Source organism: Lithobates pipiens, unplaced genomic scaffold (assembly GCF_037356315.1).
Source record: "Lithobates pipiens isolate NorthernLeopardFrog02 unplaced genomic scaffold, aLitPip1_a1.2 Scaffold_28, whole genome shotgun sequence".
Classification (NCBI taxonomy): domain Eukaryota; kingdom Metazoa; phylum Chordata; class Amphibia; order Anura; family Ranidae; genus Lithobates; species Lithobates pipiens.
Genome location: NW_027507789.1, coordinates 68,863,856 through 68,879,250, shown reverse-complemented (window position 1 = coordinate 68,879,250; position 15,395 = coordinate 68,863,856). Strand labels below are relative to the sequence as shown.

General features: G+C 43.7%; 1 protein-coding gene across 2 annotated transcripts in view; it reads right to left on the bottom strand.

The window, feature by feature from the left end:
- LOC143934860 (heat shock factor protein 4-like) overlaps window positions 1–15,395 on the bottom strand; it is a 58,241-nt gene that overhangs the window by 38,893 nt on the left and 3,953 nt on the right. The window lies entirely within an intron of this gene.

The window sequence follows — 15,395 nt, the reverse complement described above, 5'->3', positions numbered from 1 at the left end:
CCTATCTACATAGAGTCCCAAAATCCAAGGAGCACCTTCAGGGGCTCTAAGGACACAAATTACTATTTCCTGACTACCTATTACATTTTTGGAGGCACTGGAGCACCAGGGCAGTGAGAACACTCACAAAATTACCATCGTTTTGAAATTATACACCCTAATGTATTTTTTAAAAGGCATAATAAGTCTTTTGAAAACTTCATTTTTTTGCAACGAGTTTTTGGAAAGGAAAAATGAAAGAAAATGAAAGTTTTTTGTTTTGTTTTTACAAAAAGTTGTCAGTTTAATAGGATATTATTCACCTACAGCTTAGGCATACTTACAATTACAACCCAAAACACATTCTGCTACTCCCCCCAAGTATGGGTATACCACACGTGTGACACTTTTTCACTGTTTGGAATGACTATGTACTAAACAACGTATCTTGCGTGCCACAAAAATCAACTATATTAAAACCAATGTACTTTAATGGTAGTTTCTTTATGAGGTCAAGGAATGTAGCTTAGTGTAGCATCACCTAAAGTAGTCACAGTTCCTAAAAGCCAATCAAGTTTAGCCTACTGGTATGTGGCTTCCCTCAGGAATGCCATGTTCACTGGCCAGGAAGTACAGGAGGCTATAAAAAAAAGTAAGAACAAAAGTGTTTCTGTGATTCCAAGAGTGCAGTTGTCTGCTGAAGATGGCTGAGACTACTTTCTGGCAAGAATGTCATCAGTCTCACATACAGATGGGTCAGTTCAGTCGTTAGGCAGAGACATGGTCAGCAAACAGGCAAAGAATTAGTCCAGGCAGCATGCAAAAATGTGGTCAATAAACAGGTCAAAGTCAGTACAGGCAGCAGGCAGAGGCAATACTGCACAAATGTGGCAGTGATTAGGGAAACTATTGCTTGCTTACACTGGTTTGGTGACACTTGCCACTACTGTGGCAGCAAATTTAGTGACACTGGGGACTGGTGACACTGGTGACACTGTAACTGGTGTGACAGTGGCGATGATCAAGAAAACATGTTAGCTTCACTGATCTGGTATGGTGGAAATCAGGAAAACTGATTCTTGATGCACTGATCTGGTGACACTGATGCCGCATGCACACGAGCGGAATGTCCAACAGAAAAAGTCAGACAGAAGCTTTTCATTGTATATTCCGATCATGTGTATGCCTCATCTGACATTTTTTTTTTATTCTGACAGATCTAGAAATAGAACATGTTCAAAATATTTCCGACGGAACCAATTCCTATCAGGAAAACCGCCCGTCTGTATGCTTGACCAAAAACATTGCATGCTCTGGAGCAAGTACGAGATAAAAGCTATTGGCTACTGGCTATTGAACTTCCGTTTTCTAGTCCCATTGCATGTTTTATACGTCACCACGTTCTTGACGATCAGAATTTGGTGTGATCGTGTGTACGCAAGACAGTTTCAGCGGAATTCCTTCAGAGTTTATGCCAACGGGAAAACCGGTTGTTTCTACAGGGCATGAGACTTGTGTAACAGTGATCAAGAACACTGATGAACACAGTGATCAAGAACACTGACTTGCACCGGTCTGGTGATACTGGGATTGGTGGGACGACAATCAAGGACACTGTTACTGGATAACACTGGTCTGGTGAGACTGCAACTTGTGTGGCAGTGATAATGAACACTGTAGCTGACATACACTGATCTGGTGACACTGCAACTGGTGGCTCACTTTTTGTATGTGTGGTGGTGATCGGAGACGCTGTTGCTGGCTTCACTTTTAGGGCTCATTCACAGGGGTGGTAAAACCTTGCAGTTGAACCTCAGTTTTCCTGCCCCTCAACCACTATCCTCTTTAAATGCAGAGGCAGCGGCCGGGGGTGTACATATGCCTAGGCTGCAATCATTAGCTTTGCAGCTGTGGGAGAAATAATATATCCCCCTAGACGCCCACCAATTGTGACCCATTCAAGTGAATGGGGTGCTTGTGCAGGGTTCAATGGGCTAAAGAGGGAGGAAGGGAAGCAATACGATGCCTCATCACCGCCTGAAAAATGCTCCCTAAAGAGCGATTTAAACAGGGATCACACATGTGAATGAGTCTTTATGGGGACACTATGACCAGAGTAGCAGTGATCAGGGACACTGGGACTGGTGTGGTGGTGAACAGGCAGTGGCGGAATTATAGGGGTCGCTGAGATCGCCAAGGCGACCGGGCCCCATGCTGAAGGAGCGGGCGGCTGAGACCGAGCTCCCCGATCTTCAGCCGAAGTGTAATCGGCACTGTGCGGGGAGCTCGGAGTCATCACACTGCTTATGACTAAAGTGAAAGCAGTGTGTGCTCTTTGTCTACCCCTACAGTGCAGTACCCGGCAGGAAGAGGTAAGATAAAGCACTGCCGTTTTTGAAAAGACTTTATGTGTGTGTGCATTTGTGTGTGTATGTGTGCGCATGAGTGTGTGTATGTGTGTGCATGTGTGTGTGTGCATGTGTGTGTGTATGTGCATGTGTGTAGATGGCGACCGGGCGGGGGGGCACACTGGGGGCATTCAAGGGCACACTAGCAGCATTTGATGGCACACTGGCAGTGTTTAATGGCACAGTGGCTGCAATTGATGGCACAGTTGTAGCATTTGAGGGCACAGTGGCAGCGTTAAATGGGCACAGTGGCAGCATTTGGCACAGTGGCTGCAATTGATGGCACAGTGGCAGTATTTGAGGGCACAGTGGCAGCGTTAAATGGGCACAATGGCAGCGTTAAATGGACACAGTGGCTGCAATTGATGGCACAGTGGCAGCGTTTGATGGCACAGTGGCAGCATTTGAGGGCACAGTGGCAGCGTTAAATGGGCACAATGGCAGCGTTAAATGGGCACAGTGTCTGCAATTGATGGCACAGTGGCAGTGTTTGATGGCACAGTGACAGCTTTTGATGGCACAGTGGCTGCAATTGATGGCACAGTTGTAGCATTTGAGGGCACAGTGGCAGCGTTAAATGGGCACAGTGGCAGCGTTTGGCACAGTGGCTGCAATTGATGGCACGGTGGCAGTGTTTGGCACAGTGGCAGAATTTGAGGGCACAGTGGCAGCATAAAATGGGCACAGGGGCAGTGTTTGATGGCACGGTGGCAGCGTTTGATGGCACGGTGGCAGAGTTTGATGGCACAATGACAGCGTTTGTTGGGCACAGTAGCAGCGTTTGGGCACAGTGGCTGCGATCGATGGCACAGTGGCTGAATTTGAGGGTACAGTGGCAGCGTTTGACGGCACAGTGGCTGCATTTGATGATTTGGTTTATAAAAAATGTTGTGCCCCCCAAAAATTTTGAGCACCAACCGCCACTGTTTAGATGTATGTATGCACATTTTATGTATCTGCGTTTAACCACTTCCCGACCAGCGCACGACGATATACCTCGACAGAATGGCACGGGCAGGCATATTGGCGTACAGGTACGTCCGCGCTGGTCGGGACCCCCGTGAGTCCGGTCACGGGACCCGCGGACTTGATCGCCGCGGGCATCCCCGCGATCGTCTCACGGAGCGGCCGAATGGAGGAAATGCTGTGTAAACAACATTTTTCCATTCTGCCTAGCAACTAGTGACGCTGATCTCTGCTCCATGTGATTGGAGCAGAGATCAGTGTACACTAAATGAAAGCCCAACCCCCCCACAGTTAGTAACACACCCCTAGGAACACTTAACCCCTACACTGCCACCCACTGGTTAACCCTTTCACTGCCAGTGTCATTTACACAGGAATCACTGCATTTATATAGCAGTGATTACTGTATAAATGACAATGGTCCCAAAAATGTGTCAAAAATGTCCGATGGGTCCCCGACAATGTCGCAGTCACAATAAAAATCGCAGATCGCCGCCATTACTAGTAAAAAAAAAATAATAAAAAATTATTAATAAAAATGCTATAAAACTATCCCTATTTTGTAAACGCTATAACTTTTGCGCAAACCAATCAATAATCGCTTATTGCGATTTTTTTTACCAAAAATATGTAGGAGAATACGTATCGGCCTATATTGAGGGAAAAAAGTTTTTTTTATATATTTTTGGGGGATATTTATTATAACAAAAAGTTAAAATGATGCGTTTTTTTCAAAATTGTCGCTCTATTTTTGTTTATAGCGCAAAAAATAAAAACCGCAGGGGTGATCAAATACCACCAAAAGAAAGCTCTATTTGTGGGAAAAAAAGGACGTCAATTTTGTTTGGGAGCCACATCGCACGTCCGCGCAATTGTCAGTTAAAGCGATGCAGTGCCGAATCGCAAAAAGTGGTCTGGTCTTTGACCAGCAAATTGGTCCGGTCTGAAAGTGGTTAATCCTGCCCCCCCTTCCCATATTAGAGCTGGGCGATTTTCAAAAAAATAAAAATTTGTCATAAAAAAAAAACTCTATTCACAAATCGAATCCAGTTTTTTTTAATGGACACTGCGCCAGTCCTGAGGAGCTGCGGGCAGGAGTTTTTAGGTGAGGCCGTGGCTTCATCCTAGTCCGCAGGTCCGGCCTCGTGGACTAGGCCAAAGCCGCGGCCTCACCTAAAAACTCCTGCCCGCAGCTCCTCATGACCGGTGTGGTGTCAGCACCGATCCTGGTGAAAAAAGAAATATCTAAAAAAAACTATTTGCTGAAAATTTGAATCGATTTGACCTCTCAACTCAATTCAAGATTCAAATCGATTTTTTTCCCCAGCCTTACCCCATATGTGTACAATCAGAACTGTTTTTTTTTCTTGCTTGTTCAAAGTACCAGCAAAAAAATGCTAATTCCTTTGACAAGCGATCTGTGCTCAGATCGCTTTTCCGAGGCATTTGACAGCTGGTAAAGGGGCAATATGTTGCCTCCTGACCACCTTTTTTTTTTTTTTTAATAACAAACATGTTATACTTACCTTCATTGTGCAGCTCGTTTTGCACAGAGTGGCCCCGAACCTTGTATTCTGGGGTCCTTCGGTGGCTCTCGTGGCCCCTCCTCTTATCAGACAACCCCCTAGGGGGGTTACCTTGCAGGCGCCCCCGATGCCCGCGTCATTGGATTTTATTAACAGCAGTGGGAGCCAATAGCTGAGCTGCTATCAATCTATCCAATCAGGAGCCGAGAACCCCGGGCAAAGGAAGAGCACATCTCCACCTGGTGAAGTTCCAGGGCTCAGGTAAGTAAAACGGGGGGGGGGGGGGGGGGCTGGGTTTCCGATGACTGCCAGGTGTTTTTCCACCTTAATGCATAGGATGGATTAAGGTGAAAAAACACAAGGGTTTACAACCCCTTAAATGCATCATCACTATGCTGCAACTTCATGCAATGCACACAGTTGCAGGGAGGTTGCAGTGCAGCCCCATTCACATAGGGATGTACTTAAAGGGTGCCCTGACTGGAAAAAGATTGAGAAACACCAACATAGAGGAACCCATCTCTCCATTTTCCTCCTGCAGCCGCTGAATGCCTGTGGAAGGGAGAGGTGGAGAAGCAGCGGCAAATGGAGAAATTGGTTCCTTTACATGCAGCCACCCAATTGCAACCGGGCCCTGTTGTTCCGCCACCAAACTCGGAGTAAAGGGCCCTGTCAGGGGGGCCCTTCATGGTTTCTTGCATCGGGGCCCTGAAGGTTCTAGTTACGCCACTGTGAACAGGGACGCTGTGACTCGAGTGATGTTATTAGGGACACTGTGACTGGGGTAGTTTTTGTTTTGGGTGACATTGTACTGCTGGTGGCCCTGACATACAGTGATTTCAGAGCAGCCAGCCATTGTCCATGATCAGTGCCACAGCAGTACAATGTCACCATAGTGACATTGCACCTGCTCTGGTGACAGTATAAAAAAAAAGCAAAAAGCGATGTGTGCAAGCATTTTGACACTGTTTGTCTGCATTCATGCATCCATTCAGTACTAATGTAATAGATACGATTGGCCACAGCTATCCCATGGCAAAGAACTGCTGTGATTGGCCCTGTACCATGTGATCACTGTGACCAAACACAGAGACTACAGTAGTAAACAATGACGTAATGAATAACAGCTGTTGTTTACTACTGGTAATGCGATCCCTGTGATTGGTCAGTAACAGTTGTATCCCGATCTGTTATTCTGGACACAGCGATCACCAATTGTGCTGCTGCACGCTCTAGACAGAGCAGATGAGCAGCCGATGCTGGAGAACATATGGGAATTGGCACTGCTCTCCTCCGGCCAAATATATGCATTGGCCTGACAGGAGGTGATTGATACAGCTATGTAATCATTAATACATCATTAAATGTATTTCTATATGCAAGCAGTTGGTATCAGAAGCAGTACAAGTAGGGTTGCCACCTTTTCTTCAAGCCAAACCCGAACTCTTTAGCGGCCTGGGACACCTTTGAATGCCCCAAGGAGAGCAGTAACGTGGTGCAGATAGAGCACCACAGCAAACAGTGGGTGGGGTCAAATTGCTCTTGCTGACATCATCACCCTGCCCCCCGGTGATGCCGAAACTACCCAAAAACAGCCGCCCGCAGCTCCTGGGTGGTGTCCTGTCATATACAGTCCCCCATCAGATAGTGTACGCTTTGTACTGCGCATGCGCAGTACACAGCACACACAGATTCTGAAAATACCGAACACATTATTCAGACCAGGCTGTGGCTCCCCAAGTAACTAAGATAGTCGCACACAAATCTGTTGCCACTGTTCTGGCATATAGTGTCCTGCCATCATATACTGTCCGCCCCATACTGCGCATGCGCAGCGCTTGTACAGTACGGAGCAGAAGAAGCTTTGGAAAATCTCCGAAGATGAACGTCGCCTGCGCCGTAAGTGGAGGTTCTAGCCCCACCATCCAAGTGGACATAGAGTTGGAATAAAAAGAGCCGCGCGAAACGAGGCCAATCCTGAAGCGTGGCGAGGGGCCCTCTAATTTTGCCAGCCCTATGTCCGCTTGGATAGTGGGGCTACCACCTCCACTCACGGTGCAGGCGACGTTCATCTTCGGAGATTTTCCGAAGCTTCTTCTGCTCCGTACTGCGCAAGCGCTGCGCATGCGCAGTATGGGGCGGACAGTATATGATGGCAGGATACTATAGGCCAGAACAGTGGCAACAGATTTGTGTGGAACTATCTTGGTTACTTGGGGAGCCACAGCCTGGTCTGAATAATGTGTCCGGGTTTCAGTCCACCTGAAACCCAGACACATGATTCAAAACATGGACTATCCGTGTGAATCCCCGACAGGTGGCAATCCTAACTACAAGGAGCTAGCAAGTTGTGTTTCAATGCAAGGAGCATGCTGATAGAAAAATTAGCAGAATGACGAGCGATAAGCTCATTAGTCTGCTACTTCTCTACTCTGCAGGATTAGGAGGAGACTAGTAAGTTAAGTGAAAGTGCAGCTGAAAAAAGATAAAGTCTACTGCCCTACCAGGCAGGTCTGTGCTGTGTAGCAGAGATGTGTTGATCTCAGAATTGGATTTATGGAAATACATTTCTTTTTCAGATATAACAGCTCTCCTATATGTATTTTATCTGTGTGTTCAGTATTTTTCCTGTAGTTTAGCTTTAACAAACAATGAAAGTTAAAATAATTACTATATGTATTATTTTAATGCAGACAGTGTCTGTTGGACAAAATCTGCAGCATACAAATACAATGACCTGTGCTAGGATCAGTCATCTGTGGGTAGTCGAGTTATTAAAACACAAAAGGTACACTCCAGATGACATCAGAGTGACGAAACGTGTAGGGAGGAGTAAACACACGTTCTTGCATCACTTTCGGTTGTCGCGATAGTGTCAGCAATACATGCTTTATTGTTTGTATCTAAATGTGAGTACATTTCCACATCTTTTTACTGAAATAAAAGGTTTAATAGTATTACTCTATTGGGATCCTTCTCTCCTTTACATGGTACATGAGTGGAACATTACCAAAATATCTTGGGTGGGCCAGTTCTCAGGGTACTACACAGTGGCAAATACTGTGAATGCCTTATACCCCAGGCGGGTAAGAAAATTCTGGTGAGTGCAGTCACAATAGGAGCACGGATAAGTCACGTATGCTGTGATCACCTTTTGAAGAGGAAATTTGATCAGCGTTATTTTAATATTTTTTCACTAGCACAAAGCACTTTATTGGACACTAATTATTTAATGCAATGGGATTTTTATATTTTATTTAATTAACTTTATTCATATTTTCCATTGGTATTTTATGTTCACCAGGTGGCACAGTGGTGTAGTGGGTAGCACTCTTGCCTAGCAGTAAAAGTTTATTTGGAACACTTCAAAAATGTTATATTTATATACCACCATTAGTTGTCATTTTATTTTTTGTAGTTTTATGTGAGCATATTTGATTATAGTAATTCAATTTTGAATCAATGAATTGCATCACTACTACTTTATCCAATTTTCAGTCAAGTTAGCTTTATACCTATTAAATGAACAGCGCCATATCTACTTTATTTTTTATTTTTTCCTATTATAACACATCGACACAGGCCATCAGGTTTATAAAAGTTAATTTTGTACTAACTGGCAGATACTACAGACCAACCCACATCAACTAACTAAATACCTATCTATGCCAGCTCATAAACTTCAAATAAAAAAAGTCTTGCAAAAGCACCTGTGTGCGTACTCTATGACTCAGCCCTTGTACACACGGTCGGACATTCCGACAACAAAATCCGTTGGATTTTGTCCGACGGATTTTGTCCGAAGCTTGTGTTGCATACACACGGTCAGGCAAAGTTGTCGGAAAATCCGATCGTACGTAACATGATGACGTTATTTCGTTAGGACGGGACTACGTTCATGCTAGTAGCCAATAGCTTTGGTCTAGGAATTTGATCTGAGCATGCGTGGCACTTTGTCCTATCGGAATTCTCTACACACAATCAGACAAAGTCCGATCGGATCGTGTAGTCAGAAAGTTTTATAGCCCAGCTCTCCAGTCCAATGGAGCCCACACACAGTCGGATTATCCGACAACATGGTCCGATCAGACATTTTCCGTCAGAATTTCCGACCGTGTGCACAAGGGCCAACAGACAAAACAGAATGTGCTTTCTTGTTGGAAAGCTACCAATGTAAAGGGTATCTCCTCCAAATGAAAACTGTGTAAGATAGAATGTAAACTACACCTAACAACATAAAATGTATTTCTGTAATCCAGGTACTTTGATATTTCCATTTTACACATGTTCAGTAGTAAGATTCATGCGCTGTGATGAGTAGCAGTTCATAGATTGAATCCCTGCACTCTGTATGTTACATAATCCAGATTTGTGCACTACAATGCTTTGAAAAAGTATTCACACCCCTTGAAATTCTCCACATTTTGTCATGTTGCGACCAAAAACGTAAATGTATTTTATTGGGATTTTATGTGATAGGCCAACACAAAGTGGCACCTAATTGTGAAGCGGAAGGATAATGATAAATGGTTTTCCACATTTTTTACAGATAAATATGTGAAATGTGTGGCATGCATTTGTATTCAGCCCCCTTTACTCGGATAACCCTTACTGAAATCTAGAGGAACAAATTACCTTCAAAAGTCAGTTAAATAGTAAATAGAGTCCACATGTGTGTAATTTAATCTCAGTATAAGGCTGGATTCACACCTATGCATTTTTTGTGCTTTTTGCATTTTGCAGATTTGCACTACAGTCCATTTAAATGGTTTCCTATGGAACATGTTCTATAGTGCAAATCTGCAAAATGCAAAAAGCACAAAAAATGCATAGGTGTGGATCCAGCCTAATTACAGCTGCTCTATGAAGCCCCCTGAGGTTTGTTAGAGAACTTTAGAGAACAAACAGCATCATGAAGGCCAAGCAACACACCAGACAGGTCAGGGATAAAGTTGTGGAGAAGTTTAAAGCAGGGTTAGAGTATAAAAAAATATCCCAAGCTTTGAACATCTCACAGAGCACTTATTCGGGTAAGCAGCCAAGAGGCCTATGGTATCTCTGGAGGAGCTGCAAAGATCCACAGCTCAGGTTGGAGAATCTGTCCACAGGATAACTAATAGTCGTGTATTCCCCAAATCTGACCTTTATGGAAGAGTGGCAAGAAGAAAGCCATAAGAAGTCCTGCTTGCAGTTTGTGGGAAGCCATGTGGGGGACACAGCAAACATGTGGAAGAAGGTGCTCTGGTCAGATGAGAACAAAATTGAGCTTTTGGGCCTAAAAGCAAAACGCTATGTGTGGCGGAAAACTAACACTGCACATCATTCTGAACACACCATCCGCACCGTGAAACATGGTGGTGGCAGCATCATGTTATGGGGACGCTTTTCTTCAGCTGGGACAGATAAGCTGGTCAGAGCTGATGGGAAGATGGATGGAGCCAAATACAGGGCAATCTTGTAAAAACCTGTTAAGAGTTTGTAAAACACTTGAGACCGGGGCAGAGGTTCACCTTCTAGCAGGACAACAACCCTAAACATACAGCCAGAGCTACAATGGAATAGTTTAGATCAAAGCATATTCATGTGTTAGAATGGCCCAGTCAAAGTCCAGAGCTAAAATCCAATTGAGAATCTGTGACAAGATTTGAAAATTACTGTTCACAGACGCTCTCCATCCAATCTGACAGAGCTTGAGCTATTTTGCAAAGAAGAATGGGCAAAAATATCACTCCGGGTGTGAAAAGCTGGTAGAGACATCCACAGAAAGACTTGCAGCTGTAATTGCACCGAAAGGTGGTTCTACAAAGTATTGACTGGGGGGGAGGGGGGGTCTGAATACAAATGCACACCACACGTTTCAGATATTTATTTGTAAAATTTGAAAAACATTTATCATTTTCCTTCCACTTCACAATTATGTGCCACATATTATGTTAGATGCTGAAGCTCGCTGTTGGCTGACAGCACAGAGCTGATCCAAGCTGAGGAAAAATCGCAACCATACGGTCAGGATCCATCCAGAACCCTAGACCGTTGCCGGGTTCAGCCTTTCATTTTTCTAATCAATTGTCACTCAGCTATTAGTGATACCTAATAAATGTATAGGGTGATTGATTGTCATTATATCATTTAATTGCTTTACCTTTTAGATAATCATTATTTAATTTCATAAACTTTTAGACAATAATTTTTCAGGAAACACATTAATATATTTATTTTGCTTTATAGTGAGCCCTTGAGAGCCTGAGCCAGCCTCTCCCATCCCCCTCCACAGCCCAGCACTCCAGTGAGTGGAGGAGAGGGGGCAGAGCAGAGAGCCGGTGACTGACAGTCTCCTGCTCTCTGCTCACGGAGCACTGGGAAACAAGCGATCAGTGGTGTTAGATTGCTCGGTTCTCAGCCTTAGAGGCACTGGGGACCGATGCTGCATCCACCTAGGTAAGTATTATATAAGAAAAAAATAAATAACTTCACTTTTACATGACTTATCCGCTTGCCAACCGCCTCACGCCGATATATATCGGCAGAAGGGCTCGTACAGGAAAACGAATGTACCTGTACGTTGCCCTTTAAGAGGCGGCCAGCGGGTGCCCACGGCAAGCTCTGTGAGTTGGGTCGTGGGTCCCGCAGACTCGATGTATGCGGGGATACCCGTGATCGTCACACAAAGAGGAAGAACAGGGAGATGCTAATGTAAACAAGCATCTCCCCGTTCTGCCTAGTGACAGTGTCACTGATCTCTGCTCCCTGTGATTGGGACATAGATCAGTGATGTGTCACACATAGCCACACCCCCCCCACAGTTAGAATCACTCCCCAGGACACACTTAACCCCTACACTGCCCCCTAGTGGTTAACCTCTTTACTGCCAGTGTCATTTACACAGGAATCAGTGCATTTGTATAGCACGGATTGCTGTATAAGTGACAATGGTCCCAAACATGTGTCAAAAATGTCTGATGTGTCCACCATAATGTCGCAGTCATGATAAAAATCGCTGATCGCTGCCATTACTAGTAAAAAATTATTAATAAAAATGCCATAAAATTATCCCCTATTTTGTAAACGCTATAACTTTTGCACAAACCAATCAATAAACGCTTATTGTTTTTTTTTTAACACAAAAAAATGTAGAAGAATACATATAGGCCTATACTGAGGGAAAAAATGTTATATATATATATATATATATATATATATATATATATATTTTTTTTTTTAATTATAGCAAAATGTAAAAAATAATGCATTTTTTTCAAAATTGTTGCTTTTTTTTTTGTTTATAGCGCAAAAAATAAAAACCGCAGGGGTGATCAAATACCATCAAAAGAAAGCTCTATTTGTGGGAAAAAAAGGACGTCAATTTTGTTTGGGAGCCATGTTGTTGCTTAAAGCGACGCAGTGCCGAATCGCAAAAAGTGCTCTGGTCAGGAAGGGGGTAAATTCTTCTGGGGCTGAAGTGGTTAAAGGATAAATTTCCCTTTGGGAATATGTTACATTTTTCCAGCCATTTTTTAGGGTGGAACATGTAACATGTTCCCACTACTTCAGCCACTCCCTGATTACCCCCTTCCCTATGACAGCAGTATGGGTAGAAGTTCCCCATACACGTTGTCATTTTTTTGAAAAGAGCGTGGCTGTGCAGGGCTCTGCCCACATGACCGTGTCAGCCATTCACAGAGTTCTGGGAATAAATGAACTACAAGTACGGACATGCTTTGTGACTGGTCACTTGTAGTTCTCAGTGAACTATTATGGTGCTGTTAAGCGCTGTGGTAGTTCATTGACTCTTCCTGTCAATGTGAAACTGCGTGCAATGCTGTACAATGTACGGACGGGCAGCTTACACTGACAGCCTGCAGGAGACCTGCTGATTGCTGCTGCAATGCTTTTCAGGCTCCTACACAAAACAAAAAGCAAATGCATTTTTTAACTGCAAAAAATGTTTATGTTTTATTTATTTTTTAAAAGTGAACTTATTCTTGAAAGCACATGTTCTTACAAAACAAAAAACAACATAATATTGTAGTGCTGACCTCCTGAGCATGGGGGGAAAAAATGTTTTTGGCCTTTAGTTCTACTTAAAGTAGAGGTACACTTTAATGCCGCATACACACGACCGGACTTTCTGGCAGACTAGGTCCGACGGTCTTCCCGACGGACTTTCGACAGACTTTCTGAATGAACGGACTTGGCCACACATGAACGGACTAAGTCCATTCGAAAGCCCGTTCGTTTTGAATGTGATGACGTAAGACGGGACTAAAAAAGAAAGTTAAGAAAGTTCAATAGCCAGTAGTCAATAGCTTTCCTTGCTTCGTATTTGGTCCGTCGGACCAGCATACAGATGAACGGTTTTCCCGGTAGGAATTGAGTCAGTCGGACAGATTTGAAACATGCTCTATTTCTAGGTCCGTCAGTTTATTTAAACGAAAAACGATTGGATTAGCCCACACACGATCGGATTGTCCGACAGAATGATTCCATCGGACCTAGTCTTCCGAAAAGTCCGGTCATGTGTACTCGGAATCAGAAATGCACTTGGAATTATCTATAAAGAAGATGAAATTTAAATAACTGAATATTCTGGCTAGGGGCTAAAAACTGAATTGTGTTCTTTGACTATTTCCTTGTTTTGCTTATAAAAGTATTTCATAACTGATTTAAGTTCACCTTGTGACCAAGATACATTCTTGGTCACAAGCCAGTACAACTCAACGAGCAATAACGAGACTGATGACAACCAGAGACAAACGAATGTCTTTACCGAAAACTTTGCACACAGGACATGGGCGATAAAATGGCTGATAAAACTACAGTAGCATTTCTTGACTTTGACCTTAAAAACATGACTCACATCGCTCCATTTAAATACACTGAGATAGCAGCTTGTGTAATAAAACCGAATTCCCTCAGAGATAATGAACCCACTTTTTTTTCTGGTATTGCTTGTTAATCAACCTATTCAAAACATCACTGAAATAACACACAACCTCCTCGACTTATATCCAACTCCAGCCAAACCTTTTTTCGGAAATTCAGCCAGCAAAAGACCGATGAGAGCTTTTGGTCGGAAAATGCGATCGTGTGTATGCTCCATCAGACTTTTGCTGGCCGAATTTTGGGCAGCAAAAGATTGAGAGCATGTTCTCAATTTTTCGGTCGGAAAAAGTTCCTATCCGAAAATGCGTTCGTCTGTATGCAATTCTGACGCGCAAAAGCTCACGCATGCTCAGATTCAACTACAAGATGGAAGCTATTGGCTACTGGCTATGGAACTTTCTTCTTCTAGTCCCGTCGTATGTGATGTACGTCACCACGTTCTTGACGGTCGGAATTTGGTGTGACCGTGTGTATGCAAGATAGCTTGAGCAGAATCCCGTCGGAATTCGGTCGGGAAAACCATCAGAACTTTTTCCGACCAAAATTCTGATCGTGTGTACGCGGCATTAGTCTTGGAGTGTAGAAGGATTAGAAGCTCTGTTTTTTTACTGCTAGTTGGCATTTTTTACCTCGCTTCTGCTCTATTCAAAAACATTACTTTCAGTAATAATCAAAAAAATTAAATGAATAATAATAATCGTCAGAATTTTTTTTAAATTGTGTCCCCTTTACATTGGTGATCAGTATAGCGATCTTTATTTTTTTATTTTCATTTCTTTAGCTCTTTTCTCCTTGGGGACTCAAAGCACTTAGGAGGTGGGGTAGCCATCTTGAGCACACTCAGTTGAGCTATTTACCCTACCAGCATGTCTTTAGAGTTTGGGAGGAAATCTGAGTACCCAGGGGGTAACCTGCACAAGCCAAGGGATGACATACAAACTCCTTGCAGGTAATGTCCTGGTCAGGATTCAAACTGAAGGCCAAAGGCAGAAACGCTAACAGCCACTAAGTCATCAAGCTGTACTGCCCATTGTCAACATTCTTGGTCAGTGGGATTAGGACCCCTTACATTGGTGATTAGTGTAGTGACCTTTTACATTGATGGTGAGTGGAAATGTAGTACAGCCATACCCCACTTTTAAGTACACAATGGGGTTTATTTACTAAAGCTGGAAAGTGCAAAATCAGGCTCCCTTCTGCACAAAAACCAATGAGCTTCTAACCCCAGATTGTTCAATTACGGCTTTGGCAATAAAACCTGGAAGCTCATTGGTTTCTATGCAGAAGTCAGCCTGATTTTGCACTTTCCAGCTTTAGTAAATAAACCCCATTGTGTACTTAAAAGTGGGGTATGCCTGTAAGTGGTACTGTAGGTGCACCCCATATATGTGGCTTTTAGTGTAGTCATACCTCCCAACTTTCCCATTTTCTGCAAGATTGTCCCGGGGTGAGAACGAAATCTGAGGGTCCCCCAGACCCAGTTTATGTCCTGGAGCCGAGTGCTGGAATGCTCATCCCAGCCAGCACTGCTGACCACCGACAGGTACAGGGTCTTGTACAGGAGCATGCATATGGCACAGAGTTGCTAGGAAAGGCTAGGAACATACTCACTCAGAGTTCTCTGAGCCTCTGT